General features: G+C 47.4%; 1 protein-coding gene across 3 annotated transcripts in view; it reads right to left on the bottom strand.

The window, feature by feature from the left end:
* LOC120950966 (dipeptidase 1) overlaps window positions 1-18,448 on the bottom strand; it is a 123,394-nt gene that overhangs the window by 60,787 nt on the left and 44,159 nt on the right. Inside the window, exon 3 of one of the 3 annotated variants that reach the window (XM_049605356.1) lies at window positions 13,640-14,756. The gene's annotated coding sequence lies outside the window, so the exon portion shown is untranslated. The remainder of the gene's footprint in view (window positions 1-13,639; window positions 14,757-18,448) is intronic. The other 2 variants (XM_049605357.1, XM_049605358.1) reach the window with 2 other exon arrangements.

Raw genomic sequence — 18,448 nt, 5'->3', positions numbered from 1 at the left:
GAAGTAATTATCGCAAATATAGCCCTATCAAATTTCACATCATTATTCGTCCGCACAGGGGTTGGCGCAGGGGTTGACGCAGAAACAGCAGTGAATGATATGCCCATTCAGCTCTGTTGCCAAACACAAACAGCAAGAACATTAACACAAATGGGTATGCTAAAATGGGCTGTTACGTAAGCTTTGGCCGCACACGTATACCAATACACCAATACGTTGCTGTCCCATTTTTGTTGTTTTTTTTTTGTCTGTTTGTTGGAAGGGTGATCGGGTAGGGCTTGATAAAATATTGCGGGGTCACCCGGTATAAAGCGAAACAGCCGGGCAGCCGCTCAGGTTCGTGACCTCCATTTGGTGCGTGTTTATTTTGCACCGGCGTGAGTTATGGGAAAATAGGAAACTATGACGATGGAAATACATCGCCCGGGACCCAAGCTACCCGTTAAGGTTTGGCGCGCGAACAGGCGAAGGAAGGTGTACGGCGTCAAAAAAAAAAAAAGGGAAACCCAATGGGCATTTTATTACTTCACCCGGGGCAACCCATCAGCGCCCGCATCGACGGACGGATAGAGGGGTTTCCCTAGCTTCCGAAAGGCAATAATACGTCAAACTTACCATAAATCTCAACCATATAAAAAAACGCCCCACCAAGAGGAGGGCACAGGGAACGGGGGAAGGACAGAAAAACATCGTCCAAGAAGTTATATACGCTAGGCGAAAAAACAAATCATTCGCCGTGATTCGAGGGAAGCGAAGCAAGGGAGAAGAAGAAAATAACATTGAGGAAGTCAAAATCATGCTGAATCACAGTTTTCCAGTTTCCTAATGACTAATAAAGTATTCATAGAAATCTGCAATTCCTTCTCCCTCTCTTCACTCGCATGGATTTCCCCTTTCATACACAGCATTATTTGCCTGCCAGTTAACCCACCCGGGGGGGGCTCGGAGGTTATGCTGCTCGTAAAACTCCTATACGTGTGTACATGAATCGCTACGCTTCGGACGAAATTTGCACGAAAGCTCGCACGCACAGCGACGCGTGCCGTTAATGTACCGTCGGTCCCTCCAAAACCCCTTGCCGAAAACCAACAATATCATAAACGCCAGCCAGGATGGTTTCCTGCAGCTACCCGGCATAATAAAGATATAAATATGGCTTTTATTTCCTCAAATCTACAGCCGCAACCGGATGGGTTTGGCTCACCGGTAGCCAGGTTCTCTCTTGGAACCTTGGTTACAGGTGAGTCAGGCAGGAAAGCGAATCCCATGGTGGAAGGGACCGTTCGGGTTATGTACTCACCTTTTCGAGCAATTCCCACCGGGAGGGAAGGTCAGTTTGAAAGCACGTTGCTAACGATCGGTCTATATTTTATCGATTTCCAGCATTGGTGCCGACCTAGGTGCCGTTGTGAAGTTAGAAGATTAGTAGTTGTTGTGTCATGTGTTGGTATGGTGTGGAAAATTGTACATTTTAAATTACCGAGATACAGTAGCTATAATTGCTTGGCATTTGAAAGTTCAGGTTGTTTGAAAGGCCAAATATTTTATTTACATAACATACTCATTACTTTTCCATCGGGACTTTGTGAATGCTCCAATACCAATACTATCGACTCTAGTGGAGTTATCTAGTCACAGCACCATCATAGATGGTGCAAGAGCTTGCCGGCTGGCTCAGACAAAAAAAACAGTTCAATAGAATGTATTCATTAAGCGCTACGTTTGTGTAATGTCAACAAGCAGACGGTAGAAAATCCGATTTTAATGACGCACACCCACTAGAAACAGACACACTGCTGCCCGTTCCGATGATTGATATCAATTCAGTTCATCAAAACCAGTTGACCGACACGGATATCCGTTACCATCAGTCGGCAGGGTTGGGCTCGTTCAAACGAACGAACCCGGCAAAGGATCTCCTCGAACTACTAATGAATCGTAATCCTAGCTACCAACATGCCAGCAGTGGCAGCATTCAAACTAATTGTTGTCACATGATAGCAAAACATTTCCCTCTTTCGAGCTGATACAGTGTAGGTACGGTTGTGTGTGTATTTAAATCAATGCAGAGAAACATCGATTGAGCATTCCGTTTTTGTGTTTTGCTTTTGGCCCATCAATCTGGTAGGAAATCCTTCGAGTGTATAAACACAGAACCGAACGCCGGTTGTGCCGGATACTCTAAAAAGCAATTCAAATCGTTTAAGCCGCTTTTCCGGGACAGTCGTAACAAAACCGTTAGCGTTCTGTCGTTCCTTTTCGGGCACTTCCAAATGGTTCCTGTAATATGATGAAGCATGCCACTCTTTGTCTTCGGTTCGATCGATTTCGACCACCAAAACACACGCACAGCCACAGCCGCACTCAACATGAGTATCAGATGAGACGTCCTGGTTGTGTTACATTTGCTGTAACATAACACTTGAACGTTTGCAGAGACTTTGCCACCAATCGACCCACCGCTCGTTAGGCATGGGATGTCGTCTGTGCAGAGATGTCTGGGTGGGATGTCCACTTAATCCATTCCGCATTCACTTCTGATGTCCCCGGGAAGTAGTTATCCCGAACGGCCTGGTGTACTCTTTTCTGTTCCCTGCGTAAAGACACAGCACTGTTGCAGTAGTTGCCACACGGGCCGAAGGACGGTTGAACGGTAGCGCTGTGGAGCATTTGTTTATGAAACTCCCCGAACTTGAAGCACGTCGATCTGCCTGGCTGGTGGTAACCAGTTTGTAGCCTTCAGCCTTGGTTCGATGAAAATTGAGACGTACCGGGAGTAATCCTTTTTGTTTCTAGGAATTTCCTCACCACCATTGGCTCGTTTGTCAGTTTTGTGGGTTTTTTTGTTTTCAACTGTTCTCTTGGGGCAACTTGTCGTGAGACAGAGAGCTGCTCCAAGTGGGATATTGAGCCAAGGAGGAAAGGGTGACTAGGGTAACAAGCACAAGACATAACATATTTAATCAACCGATCGTACCAAGTGCTGTCAGCTGTTGCTACGGGGCGAGTCAGCAGGTCGATTTTGCGGATGCTTCCGGATGTTGTTGCTACCCGCACCACCTTGGCATGGGGGAGTGGCATTGATCGTTTACTTTCCCGGGAAAGTTTTATGCAAACCCTCGCTCCCGCAAAGGAGATTCGATCGGGGTCGAAAAGGGGCCCGAAGTTGAAGAATTAATTTGCCACCAATAGTATGCTAAATTAAACAAGATCAACGACATGGCAGCATGGTGTGTGAGCTGCCCGTGACAAGAGGACAGACGGCATGCCGTCTGCCCATAACCTCAACCCGAGGTTAGGCTTGTTTTCGATGGAGCTGATAATGGTGGATGGTGTCGTGTGGTTTCTGCCATGTCTAGGACACCTTTCCCCGTAGTAGCTGGAGCCGAAAAGTTGTACGCGCCTGTGGATTCATGTTTTCGTGGCGAACGATTTGTGAGAGCGGCCCGGCTTGGGCCTTTTGCACCCAGGGTGAACTCACCATGCAGGGGTACGAACGAACTGTAAAGTTGTTTTGGTGCTTCACGTTTTAAACGACACCGGGCCACGATTAGCTTTCGTTTCGATGTTTCCTTTCCTCGGCTGGAGGGTGGGAATGGCTTTGAGAATGGTTCACCACCCCGTTCTGTCACGGTGCGAGGGCAGGCTCGTAAAACATCGCATTATATTAATGTTACATAATTTGCTAAAGTCGTTAGACGAGTTGCGTGGAAAATCCGGCCACGAAGGGTGGCCCTCCTAGTACGCTGGCGCCTTGCAGGCGTCGGTTGCAGGGAGAAGAATTGGATTCTCATCGTTCGAAGTGGGGGGAGGTCATTTTTTGTTTTCGGGGTCGCTGCTTGTCGTGTCATGTTGAGGGTTTTTCGGGAGTTTGTGCGTGTGTGGGTTGTTTTGCGCTTGTCAGGAAGAAAATAAGCACACCAACGGATCCAACCCTATACTGGGAGGGAAACATCTGTAGACATTTTTGCTGAATAAATTTTCCCGTAAAACTGTCTTCGCAATTTGCTCCCTTCTTCGCATGCTGTCATGGTGTGGAAGCTACGACGCACCCGCGGAGCTTTGTCCACCGTGCCAACCGTGCAGCGGTGACATTCGCCCTCGATTACGTTCGCTACAGGGCGGTACGGACTTTCGTTACACAGTCATAGACGCGCGAACCGCATTTATGAATGGAGCGCTGCAGTGGCGAAGGATCGGGTGGAAGTGGAACGCAATTTCCACCAGTGGTCTGGTTCGATTTGCCCCGAACGCACGTGTATGTGAGAGGCGGTTTGTCTTACGCACTTGTTCTAGCATGTGACGCTCAGCCACTCGAACTAAAGCGTCCCCGACAGGAGCATACCCGTTTTCGGAAATAACTTTCGCAAGAAGAGCCTCACCAGCAGCAAGAAGCATGTAATTTTATTTATTGTTTCGAGCGTGAATTGAGAAATTTTCGGAGCTGTTTGTAACTTTGTTTTTGGTTTTGGGGGATTCGGGTAAGGACCGCCAAGGAACATCCCTTCATGCTGCCAGCTGCAAGAAGTTTTGCACCATACCTAGTCGGCGCTGTTACAAGGGCTGGCAGAAAAGCAGAAACTAGTTCGCCAATGTGACACAATGGGAAAGAGTAAATGGAGCTTGAAGACGTTATCGACTGATAAGTTGAATGTAACGTGGGTCAAAATTGACTGCCAGCAAGCGTGCGATTGTATCGGGGCAGAGGATGTGCTGGTGGAAACGAAAACGACGCTCGTTTAGCGAATAGAAGAAGGGAACACAAACAGACATATTTTCAAATTACCGTTAAATCGATACACCATCGAAAAATGCTGATGGGTAAAGGTGGCAAGGGAAGAAAAGGGGAAAGAAAGCCAGGAATGTGTGCATAATCCAATCAATGATGCGTGGAAAGTATGTCGAGAAGGTGGAACGGTACGAAATGCATGATAAGGGTTCGAAGAAGAAGAATACGAAAGCAGATAAAACTTCAACCCAACAACACACAGTCTGGCAGGAGCAGCCAGTACATTCGGTGAAGGTATTTCTGGGCTAGTGGTAGAATTTTGTACATTCTCATTCTCGGATCGCTGCCGTAGCAACTGGCTAGCAGTGGTACGCGAGTTTTCCTTGCCGTGAAGATATTTCGAAACGATCCACAACGCAAACATGCCTTTGCGGTCGATCGAAGCATTTCAGGGAAGGGTTGCAATAAATGTGGGACAGCTTTTTAAATAAGCCAAAGTGGAAATGCTAACAGACCGATGATGATGCGACCCGATAAGGAATCGGTGATCAAACGAAACAGTGCAGAGGTCTAGGCTACGGAGGACGGTCTTGGGTGTAGTAAGAAGTTTGACAAGCCAAACATACAGCTTAAGGGATTAAGTTGTGAGGGGAATGAAGCTGTGCCGTTTTTATTGGAACATGTTTGAAAAATGTATGATTTATAAATAAATACATAAATAAATAAATACATTACTAACTACACGTACCAACCCCATCGACTGAAACAGGAACGATTGATTAAGAGCTTTTTCATTTAAAACTTAATGAAAGCATCCGTAGCTTTTGTCCCATAATTTGTCGAACGATCGAAACCATACCACAAGTGTGACAAAACAAGTCGTCAAGCACCAGCGAATAGTCGTTAAGCAAAGCTACCAATATCACACACCATGTCGGAGGCGTTCCGAGTTACAATCCGGGGACGAGATGGAACCAAAACTCCCTCAACCAACGCCCACCCGAACCTGTCAAACATCCGTTGGTTGGTGGGGGGGCGACATATTCTTTCATAGCTGGGTTTCCGCACACAACGCGCCACTTGGTCGGTTGGATCGCTTCACGCGTGCCGTTGTGTGTGATGTGTACCCGTAACCAGAATCGAGCGTAGAACCTTCGTCAAGCGCAAAAGTTTCGCCTTTCACCATAATCACTCCTATCATCAACGGGAACATCATCATGAGCCGTGCACCGGTAACGGGGCGGGTATGTACGGGTCATTTCTCACCCCCCTCCGGAAGGAAATGTGCGCACGTGGGTACAGTGCCGGGGGTCGGCAAACTGTTACCGGGCTTACTGTGGGACTGTGGGAGTTGAAAAATGAAGTCAAAAGTTGAGCATTACCGGACGCTTTACCGTGAAAGCATTCGAGGTGAGTGAGAGGTTAGCTTTCGCATCGGTTTACACTTCTTTCATGTAAAAAAGCGCCACCAGATCTCGCTAAATGGGGAGGACAGTGGATGAGTGGAGCTACATACGTTCAAGCGTAGCTAGACTTTGGTCTGACTTGTGCTGGAAATGTGAGAAATGTCTGTCAGGGAATGCACTCCAAAACAATGGTGTCATTTCTTAAACAGTACCGCAGCATGCTGTATGCTACCCTCGGTATGTTTCTTTCCCTCTTGCATCACAAAGAACGTTATGTCCAACGCATAGCATACTCTTGCTCGGTAACAGTTCACGCTGCTCGGTCAACTGCATGTAAATTGGATGTTTGCTCAATGACAGACAGACCGAATGCGTATCGGTTTCTACTTGTATGGCCAGAAGTACGCCAATTGAATTGTCTGCCAGCAATGGCTCTTGGTGATGAAAACACCCATCGTTCCCGCATCGAGTTTTTTTTTTTCGTGCTACACTCGAGCTCCCAATTTTGCCGGATAATGATGAAAGTTATTTCCATCCTGGTCGGTCACAGACACAGAGAAACGATGGCATTTAGGTCAAGCGTGCGTTGTATCCTTAGGTTGGCAGATAAATGCTACCTTTGTTCGTGCATGTCGCTCGTAAACACACACACACACACACACAAACACACGCACATACTGGAAAGGTAAACATTTTGATAACTATATCGAAGCAGTGCCATTTCCTAGTGGACAACCACACCCAGCTCTGGTCCCAGGTTTTAACGGTCACGTTTTTTGTGTGTGTGTGTGACCGGAGATACCTGTCACAGGCTCCCGTTCGACCCATTCCACGACCACAAGTATCCGGTCGGTTTGAAGGGAAGGAAATGCTTCCCGCGCTACTATCTCCCCCAAAGCTCCTGTTGGCGATAACGCCGTTGATGAGAAGGTGCAAAAGGATGACATTTTGATTTCCGTTGGAGATTGTAAACAGTGGTTCAAGTGGGTAGCATCTGTTTCGGTTTAATGGAGGTTCATTTCAAACGGGTCTCAGTTGGCACGGTCCCAACAAAACACAACCAAATTCTACTGTCCACAGATCGCACAAGCTCTTGCCCTGCTGTATGTCTTTCGCTCTCTCATTGCTCGTTGTCTCTCTCGCCCTCTTACATCCGGCATGTCAACTCCGATCAGACATTTCCCTCGAGATGATAGCCCCCCCCCCGCCATCGAGCAAACAGCCCACAGCGAGCTGTCAACAATCGCCGGATCCCGAACTCCGGCCGACCGTAAACAACACACTGTCAGTAATTGAGGACGGAAAAGCAATTCCACTCGCCAGCAGCTTCGCTAATAAGGATTGCCATTGATTGATAGGTTTATATTTGCTTCAGCTCTGAGTCGGCTGCCGGCAAGCCCTGGGTGGACGAGAAAACTGTCACCTTAAGGCATCCATCGTGCTGGTTCGCAGAGGGTCGAAGATTATGGCACTTTATCACCTGAATATAGTGGGTAAAGAGTATGAAAAAAGCATATCCTCATCGACTAACCACATATTCATGATCGTTCTTCGGCTGCAAACGCTGGACGACTGCCGATGGGAAATGATTGCCTGCTCGAAAGTGCTTAATTACGCAGTGGCTCTATTACTTATCTAATTTTCTAGCTCATTAAAAGTAAGCCGAGATAAATCGTTCCGCTCTATCGCAGGATCATTTACCATTCGTTTCCGGTTTGGGGGAGAAAAGCAACCGCACACTCCCGGAAGCGGCGGCGATCCTTGGCTGCTTGTTTTTGTTGGGCCGGCTGGTCTGGTCGTTTCTGGTGGTGTGCCGCTTTCGGCAGCGTTGAGCTGAAAGAACCATTAGTTATCGCACAAATATGGCCGGACAGTTCCTGGAATGGTGTGCGGCAGAGCGGCCCGTGGAGCGGCAGTGATCTTAAGATGCATAACCCAGAGCAGAACCCTGTTGATTTCCTGTGAGATATTTGCGTGACCGGTTGTGACGATGGCCACCGAACACAAAACGAAAAACGAATAAATAATTCCATAGCTCCTAAAAGCCACAGGAGGGAAGCGGCTAGACACGCTTCCGTATAATCACGTGCCAAAAAATGTGTCTCCTTCGGCAACCGGGGGAGGTCGGGAAAGTGACCGAACAGAGTATGAACCACGCGGTCTCATGCCCTAGTGACCGGCACGGTATGCAGTAACAGGGTCTGTGGTATGTGGTTTTAGCTTTTACGGTGACATCGTTATTATCTATCTTAATTATACTCGCTAAGACAATTCCCATACTACAAGCCAACAGTACTTCAACGCGTCCTATTTGCCTGTGTGGTGCTGTTGGTTGGACGCTGTGGTTTTGCTGCTTTATGTACTTGGTGCTCCGTTTGGCACCCCAGCCCGGAGTGCCATAATCCACTGGATTGCGCCGAAAGAGATGAAGAAAAACATTGATTACACTTCTTTTTTGGGGAAGCCACAGACGCCTCGCCTTTCAAGGATCCTCCGGGGGCCTCTACGGCCAGTGTCACCGGAAGGAAAAGTCCCAGAAGGATGAGTTATTACCAATAAATAATCCGATTCACTGTCTCTAACTGGTGTGCCACGGTGTGCTGGACACTGCGGGCTTCGGCCGGCAGCCGGCACATCACAAATCCTGCCAGCTTACACTTGGGACATTCGTCTCGCAGCACGGCAGCCTGGTACGAGAGGATTCGTTACTAGCGTTTTATTTTTTTCGGCTATAGTTTCTCTGCAGCATGCTGTTTGTTCGGCATACACACCGAGCGCCCCTAATCCTTCGAGCAGCGAAATACTAAATTACGACTGCACCAGTTCCATGGCGGACCCCGACTACGACCTTGCTGGCTGTAGCGTGCGACCAAAGGTTTGAGAAGGGCTGAGAGAAAACACTAAAATTCTACTCTTAAAAAAGGCAGTGCAGTGGCCAAAACTTCGTTCGGACGCTGTTGCACTGACGAGCGGAATGCGCTGTGAAGCGTAATGTGTCATTTACGATGTCTCGGGGCTCAAAAGTAAAGTGCTTCATAACTTCTGCTCAACGCAGCACTCCTTACGGTGTCGTGGTAGTGGGGATTCATTAGGATTTATTTTTTAAAGGACACGTAAAAATGCCGGCCCGGTCTGTACTTGTGAGCACGAGATGCGACTCTTATGGCAAGTTGTATGTCCGGAGAGGGTTATATTTTGAAGCTCAAATCTTTTTCGGTGAAGGATTTTACTGGCTGCCCGGCGATAGTTTATTTCTGGCGTGAGAACACAAGGATGGTTAAGATTTGTTGAAAGTGGTGAGATTTGGATTTTTACACACTCCCCCAAATCATATGAATCTTTTGTTTCTAAAGTGCTGGGAGGATGCCAAGAGATATTACTAACAATTGGAAATAAGTGGGAAACCATTGAACGAATCCAAAAAACAACAAAATCCAAAAACGACTAAAACGGTGGAAAACCCTGTATTACGCAGCAAGATTGCTTGTAATTGCCTTCGACTAAACGGGCCAGCAAGGGTCAATTAAGATTTTTAATTAGTTTCAGCAGCAAATTTGAAAATGTCAATTTACACTGAGTGAATTCTATTTTGAGAAGGCTGTTTGTCCGTACTGAAATATCAAATAATCATTTGAGCCAACGCAGCAAGCTGTTTCGATACGGTAGCACGGATTTGCAGTGAAAGCTAGCGGATATTTTCTCACTGCCCACATGATTTAATCTGTAACGTGTTGTAGCACTTCTGGGACGTTTTATTCATTTGAATCATTCACTTTGCGCTGAAGATTGCCAGTCTTGTGCTTCAGGCCAGTGAAATGTGTTGGACAATATTTAGCGTGATGTTCGAATAAAGTAACTTACTGCTGTGAGTTAATTGTTATTTTGATTTGTATGTTTGAGATTCTTCTAAAATTGCATTCTTGAGTTTTGAAAAAAACATGAATTAAATTAAACATGTTTTATTAAAATTAAATTATTCATCTTAGAGAGTATAGGTGATCTTATCCTATTAAATGCTTCGAATAGTTCCACTTAAGCAAACATTCTGCCTTGAAAAGACAGGAACGAATGTGTAAGGAAGGGGCGATAGATCACTATTTGCTCGAATAACTAATAATTCAATGAAAATGATTGTGTCTATAATATGAACATCGTAACAAAGTCGCTTAAATGAAGTACTATTTGGAAATATTATTGCAACATCTCTGAAAAAGAGCATGATAAAGTTTTAGTTTTGTTTTATTTTTTCAACCCAGATTACATCATCCATTCCACAAGCTGACAGCCAACCATGGCTAACAAACTGTTTGGCTAAAACAGTTCCGCAAAAGTTTTATTTTCCCCAACCATTGCCTCAAAGTACCATCCATAACGGATGAGCACAACTAAACAGCGTACCGTGCTGTCATTGCTGAAAAAGACAACAAAGTCATGCTCGATGTTTAGTTAGCGAAAAACCATAAAATGTGTCGCGAGAGATGAAATGCAAACCGAACATGTCACGCGATGCGCCAGAACTGATCCGTACCGTTCCGTTCATTTACTCGATTGAACAGTCGTCCCGAGTTCGTCAAGCGCTTTTGCACATGTTTCAATTTTACGCTCATGTCGGTTCGGTTTACTTTCAATCCATCCATCTTGCCCGTGCATCGACATCGCTGCGCAGCAGCACATCCCGTGCAGATATGCAACATTTCAGCAAATGAACGATTGGTGCAGCATCAACCGACAGACAGGGGACGGCCGTGTGAGGAGCGGTGCGCATACAGACATATGAATGTTTAATGTTTACCTTCGCCGCTGCGTTTGCCGCAGTTTGCTCGAGGGCTGCAGCGCCGGTTTCGTTTAGGATGTTTCCGTATGGTGGAATTTGTCCGGTTTTTTTCACCCTCACACTCTTTCACTCTCTTGTTCGGCTGTTTGCCCCATTTTTTGTTGTTGTTAAGCCAATGTCCTTCACCAGCGGCATGGACACATCAATGTGTCGGAAGTACTGGTTCGTTTGCGGTGTACACTTTTGCAGCACAGTGCGACATCAAGCGGTGCGGAGTGGAGTGCACACCCAGCCGCGTAAACCCGTTCGCAATCGTGCCGCCGGAAGGGACGGGACAGTTTCGCAAAGTGAACGTTATTTTAAGGGCCACTTTAGTCGGTCAGTTACTGGAGCTGGTACCGGTTCCGCAAAGTACGTACGGTACGGCGTGCAATGAAGCGAAATAGAAAGTGGTCCGAGCAGTGGTGCAGTGGAAACTCTTTCTTTCCGCACTAAATGGGTCGTTTTTTGTGCTCCACACCTCCCCCCCCCACCCCCCCCCCCGGGGTGAGGAAGATTAGACGACAAATGAAACAAGACGAACCGAACACAGACGGGCACTGCAAAATGGCATTAGAAAGCTTCGGTGACAGCATAACTGGGCCAATTTACTTCGTTTTTGTGTAAGCGCGCGCGTGCCCAGCGGCAATATGTTCAACTCCCCGGGCAGGCTACACGAGCATGCGACCGGGACTGACTGCTTCCTGTCATCACTGCAACCACTCACTCACTCACTCACGTCCAGCACAAAACCAATCAGTCCCGGTTGGTGCTCATCGAAATTGAATGGTGACACCATTCCTCGTGCGGGCAATCACGCTTGCTGGAGGGGACACGCTACCGGCGTACCGCTTTTTCACTCGTAACGCGCTTCAAAAAGCTTTCCAAGCTTATCAGCAAACGGAAAACATTTTGTTCAATCCGCACCAGAAACTCGGTGGGAATGGAGCCTTTCCTTTTCCTTTTTGGATTCGTTGCAGTCACTCGGGATGCATTGGGGGGGTTTTTTCTCTGGCTCTCAAGCAAAGGGGTTCACATGATTCTGTGCAGCGCTTGCACTACGAGAATCGATCGTTCGTCACTCCATCCCGTCTCGTGGGGAGGGCGTGTTGGTGCAACAAAAAACCGCACCCCATTTCTAGCCCGTGTGTTAGCTTTTCTCATTTGAAAAGTTAAACTTTCAACAAATCAACGGAATGAACAAACAAAACGAACAATTTCACCCTGCGCAGGGTCTGAGTTTGCAAGCAACTGACAACAAAGCGAACTCTTCCCTGTCTGTGTATGCCCTAGTTAGCTCTGCCCGCCGTTCGTCGCAGGGTGTGGCTGGCGATGATGATAGAGTATGTGTGTGTGCGTGAGAGAGGACTAAGCTTTTATTTGGCTGATTGAATAATGGATCAATCGAGTTAAGTGGAGAAGTGAAGTCGAGAGTTGATACATTCTGAATGTGGCAGACACAAGCAGACAAAAAAAAACCTCAGGCCGGCAGCTTCAATTTGGCAGCTTTTCAAATGGAGTGAAAGTCAAGTCACTCAAGTGGACGTTGCTTGGCAGACGGTGGAGAAGAAAAAGCGCTGCCACTGAATAGCTCAATCGTTGGGTTTCATGTTTTCCGAAAATGAAGCGGTTCATTACGGGGCTGGTAATCGATGGCTCGAGTGTCAGGGCAGAAGTTCTGAATTGCACGCCGAGAGCTGGAAATGATTCTCGGTAAATCGTGTCAAATGACATGATTGTGGGGTAATTTACGATAGTAGAGTACACTCTCGCACCGAGGCATCGTACGGTGTGTTCTTCGAAATGTAAGGCAGTGAGCGCCAGAAGGTATGTAAAGAGCATTACATTTTCGCATTATTTCTGCTATAAAGCTGCTCTATCTTCTATCCAAATAAATTTCACGGAAAAACACACTACGACCTCAACAGTTCGGCACAATCAAAAAGCTTACCACTTATGATGTATCATTATCATATTTATCCCCATTCTCGCTTGACAATACAAATCAACGACGCTTTCCCTTGATTATCCCAGTGATGTTTGGGGAAATAAATTTAAATGTCTTTTCCCCGAGCATCAATTCATTGTTTGTGGTTTCCTTTGCGGATTGTGGTACGCACTATTCCCAGGTATGTGATTCAACCCGGACCATTTATCAACGACCTTTTTGGGGGCCAGTGTCACTCGCCTCCGACGCCAGCGTGCATCGCACAGACGAGTGAAGATAAATGCTACGAGCGGACATAAAAGATTGAAGCACACCTCAATCATTACCCCTGTAACTGGGTCCGTTTATCGTTCCAATGCACAGTTTGCCACTCGGCCGCAAAGAATTTCCCTTTGCAAGACGCCCGGGGAGATATGATAAATATTTAAAACCCAAACCCACCACCTTTCTGCACCCCGTACGGCTGGTCCGGCTGCACGCCTACATGACAAATGTCCAAGGAAGCGCCTGCCAAACAAACTGCTCCCCCGGGGAGAGTGTTCTGGGGGGTGGGTGCACATCATCTATGCTGGCCTGTGAACCGCATTTATCCCACTAGCCGGTGAAAACGCAACGGGATCAACACCGGAGAACCACCACTGGAGTGCTCTGGTTTGTCCCATTAAGGAAAAATCAACAACCACATCCCGGCCGTCATTGCTCTACAGCAAATCTTTTCCCATCGAATGCGGGTTTGTACCTACCTGCCTTCCTTCTCCGGTTGGCTTTCGTTCAGGTCCCCCCCCCCCCTACACCTGGACAGGTGGATGAAAGGATTTCTTCCCTTTGCAGTCCTTTCCGCTTTTCCCCAGCGTCCAGAGCGCCGGAGCCGTAAGGTTTTCTGATGCTTCACTTGAAGTTTTGATTTTGTACGCCTCGGGCGCAAGGTTAATCCTTTCTGGATGAAAAGGGTCGTCTTCTCTGTGGATTGCTTTTTATTTCCACCGTTTTTTGTTGTTACCGTTACTTCGGCCTTCTGTTGATCGTACCCTTCTTAGCTGCTTCTATTCATTCAAACAAACTTGAAGTGCTTCTTATCCAGCACTACTGGTGCTACTGTTTTTTTCTTCTTTCTTCTGCATACGGGCCACGTGCTACACTGTTTCGGTTTTCGGCTTTCTCATCCTCGCATCAAAAGACGCTCTCATTGACTTCACCGCTTATCGCCTCCGACACCGATGGCGAACGTACATCGTCATCAGCACGGCTCTTGGCGGGGCACTGTTGCATCCTCACGCTTTGAAGGCTCTCGGAATTATCGTGCGCGTTCAAAAGAAGCTGAATTGAAGGGAAAGACAACAAACCAAAAAAAAAAAACGATGCGAAACCTTCTTCACCTTTCCCGATAAACACTTTGCACTTACACTTCACACAACATCACCGCCCGGGGACACACTGTTGAAGAGGAAAACATGCACACACTCCGTCGGTTACAAGTGGTATGAGTGAGCTCGACTCGTAAAACCTTGACGCTTTGCACTGTAGGGATAAAATTACAAGATTGCTTCATTCGCTACTGGGACCCTATTCCCGACCGAGGTTCATGTAAGAGGGTCTCCCAAGAGCGATCCGATTTCCCCACGGTGGAGTTGCGCCCGTTGGTGGTGGATAATTTATTGCATTTCTAATTTATACCCTTTCAATATGCCAGAAAGCGGTCGGTGGGCAAAGTTTTCCTTTCCTTTCCCTTTTACTTTGCACAGAATCTATTCACCCTCGCTTTTTAAGTCATTTCACTTCGATTAGCTCAGTGCTCGTCGTACCTAACAGTGTGGCAGCGTCGAGTGCTCGGGTCCTTGATGTGTGCTACACGGCATGTATCTGAAACGGGAGATAAAAATAAAGAACGCTTTCATTCACCATAAACAGAGCAGCAAAAAGAAACTAAGCAGCTACTAACGTTGCGAAAACACCGGACACGATGTGCGACACACGAGCTATGATGACCTCTACCGGAGAAGTCGACCTTCGGCTCTGTGAACCGGCAAACCGAGAAAAGACCCTCCTGGAAAGGAGCGGAAACCTTCGATAGCGATTTCAACCTCAACCCTCAATGTCTACTATGTATGGGCTGTGCGTGTGTGCGGGACTTTCCTTCCTCGGCGACAAAGTTCGAAATCATTTACCACACCATTTCTTGTGCAACATGATGACCGAAGCGGTTTTTCACTTCACTTGGGCAGCGGATGAAGGAGCTCGGATAAAAGGCAATCCTCCAGTTACGCGTTTCGAGTCGTCCGTGCTTCCACGTGGCAACGCAAGGTTCTTATTGAAGAACATCTTTTTAAAGGCAGTGGCATGAACAACACACAGACATCCGGCAGCCCTTGGCGAAAGAGGAGCGCCAGCAGCATCCTGAAGGTCCCCATAATTGATGCGACTTTTCGACAGCCCAGCCGAAACTGGGTCCACACGGGAGAAGGTAGGTTGGGAATTTGCCATGCGAACCAAACCGGGTCCTTGGCGCTGGTCCTCTCGATGCGGTCGGTTGGTTTTCTTATTTCTTTACGGTCAGGTGGAGTTCCCAATTCCGGGCGCGTATCCGCACATCAGAGAGCCGCACACAATGGCCGCACGGGTGCATGGTAAAAGCCGGTCCGTCCATGCCTCAGCCAATCCGTGCCCGTGGTGCGGTGCCGAGAGCTCCCGAAAGCAGCGGAAGTGATTTGAGCTGAAGCGCTGACCCGAATGTGGAATTGTGCCATTTATCAGAAAATGATTACTGTCCCAGCTGGGTATTCGGGACGGGACTGTCCCTATCGGCCCCGAGCATTGCAGGACTCGTTAATGGGATCGGGTCGGGCCCTTTCGGGGAAAGGGATAAGCTGCGAGATCCTGATGCCGGTCGGTAGATCCATCCGAATGTCGTTGCGGTGGTGTGACTCATCAATAATTCAAGTCAGTGCCGGCCACCAGCCAGCGCTACTGCAGCAGCGTGGCATGCCTGGCCACGTTGCTGGTAATAAATTCCGATCCGATCCCTAATCAGTTTCATTTGTCGGCCAGTTAGTGCGCGATGCGAGCGGCCTGCTGGCCTTTCCGTGCAAAACGGGCACGTCAGTGGGACGATTATTTTCCACCGGATCAATGCCTGGACACGTGGCCCGGGCGGAGGCTGCGTTAGCGTGGTGTGATTTTATTATCGATGTGTTATGTTCCCGTGTCGTGAAATCACGCGCAACACGGCTCGTCAAATCCACACCGCTGGGATTAAAGAGGTGCTTCCGGGAATGTTTTGGCTGCCGATCGTTTGCTTTATTTTCACACCTCTTAAGCTCCTGCTGGGCTTTTTCCGGCCTTTTTTATGTTTTTTTTTGCGTACTTAATCCCTCATCAAACCGTACTTCAACACCGACTCTCGCTGACTAATTCACAAAATGTCCATCAAATTGTCATCAACTGTTGGCCTCCATTTGCTGGAAGGAACAAGGTGAACAGGCACATCCATCACCTGTTCGTGTACCCTTGACCCATCACTCTAACGTCACTCGAGTTGAGCAAAAGCTCGTTGTTGGTGATGCGTTTTGACAAAAGCACACTTATTACGGGATTGGCAAATGGAAATGGAATATTAATTACGGGATGTGCTGTAAGACTAAGAGGCTCCGTCTGCATGACGGCCGTTTGTTTTCTTATTATTATCTCAGCGCGTTGTTTTAGGGTTGTCCGTGTTTTTTTCCCCGTGACCCATCCAACCGTGCGACGGAGGCAAATTGGTCGGTCGTTTTGAATGATTCATATTCTTAAGTACACTTTTAATTTACATTTTTTGTTCTTATCGCAGCAAAAGGGACCACCAGTAGCAGTGGAATTGGAATGGAAGATTCTAAAACAAAAAAGGAAATATGACAACAAAATGTATTTCGGCATCCTGCTGAACGCTAAAAACCTGGCACAAATAGCCTGCACTGCTTATATGGAGTAGCGAGGATTTTTTGTTTTATTTTTCAATTCAAGTAACTTGTTGTATATGTGCTGGAAGATGCTGTAGAAAATATGAATTACACGATAACGAGCTTGCTTTTTAAGCTCGACTCACTGTACGCCCAAAAGTATGCACTTGATTACGGCAAAGGGACCAACGAATTAAATTAACCGATTTTATCGCATTCATAAAAAAGCCCGGTCACAGGCCGCAGTAAATCGGAAAATTGTTTTTTTTCCGTGCTGTGTTAAGTTGGCAGTAGGAAGAGCATACACACACACGCACGCACTCACACAAATCTACATACTCTGTCTCGGGCTTGTGTTGCGTACCCTTTTAAGCCGAAATTTGCGCTGTTCTTCGCATGAGGGGGTTTCCTTTCCCACAACACCGACCGACAGTTGTTAAGCACTTGCCGCGCCGTTGTCCGCCGAGACCGTTCAGCGAGCGGGTGCCACGAAATGCTAAAGACATTTAAAGGCCTGCTGTTGGCCCCGAGTGTGTCTTCGACGTGTCGCTGGTGCGGTATCGCAACGAGCCATACTTTCACCTTTGATCCGGGGAGGAATAAAATTTAAATTGAACCAATAAGAAACCGCTATAAATTTGAGTGGGATCATGCGAGCGAGTGCTACTGCGGCGCATAACACATGGGCTGTGCTTTAAGGGGTCATGCATACACACATACACAGACACACAAATCCCTTTTTCCGGTCCCTTGCCGGTGCGTCGGGCAAAACTGGTTCCCACTGCACGGGAAGGTGTACCGAAAAGGGGTTTAGTACACCTTCTTGACTTAACTGAGGTTTCTGAAACCGTTTTGGGAAGAAGCATTTGATCTGTCCAAACGATAAGACCAGAGGACGCTTCCAGTAATGAGTTTCATCCTTTTGTCCTTGACGCATCCCTCCGTTGATTTTTTTCTTTTTGCTTAGCCGACACACACTTAAACAAGTCTCATTTTCTCTCGCCCTCCCTTGCACTCCCGGGGTGATGTTTATCAATTCGTGGAAAAACAATTTCAACCGAATTTTCCCCCAAACTCAGTTCAGTACACAGGCACATGGGTTCCGCCATTCCGCGTTGCACTGAATTTTGGGCGCAAATTGGCAGCTAAATTGTACGACTGTTGCAATGAATTTTTCAGTACGCCAGCATAAATCAGCCATCGATTCCTCGGAGTTTGCGGAGCAAAAAGGGAAAATGCTTTATTTACGAGCCAGCGCAGGATGGCGAATCACATTTCTGCCCCGGCGCGGCCAGTTGGCAAGCGAATGGAGTTGGGTAGCTGTTGATGAAATTTTTAGCATCCCGCTCCTGGCCGGGCCAAAGCCAGTGCTTAACTCACATTTCATATTTTATTGTTCTGCCCATGCGGGTGTGGTGTTTATCAAAATCATTGATTCGGATAGGCGTGGTAGGCTGGTATTGCTGGGCGATGGAGAGTGTTTTGTAACTTTATCGCAGCATCGGGTGGTAACTGGGGCTGTAAAATTGATTTTCAAATGATTCGTCGTCAGGAGGGCGTTGCTGTTTTGCCAATTGGATGTGATGCTATAGTCGGTTGCGCAGCTTTTGCCTGCTGCCT

Source organism: Anopheles coluzzii, chromosome 2 (assembly GCF_943734685.1).
Source record: "Anopheles coluzzii chromosome 2, AcolN3, whole genome shotgun sequence".
Classification (NCBI taxonomy): domain Eukaryota; kingdom Metazoa; phylum Arthropoda; class Insecta; order Diptera; family Culicidae; genus Anopheles; species Anopheles coluzzii.
The sequence above is the reverse complement of the archived record's forward strand: the minus strand, read 5'-3'. Positions and strand labels throughout refer to the sequence as shown.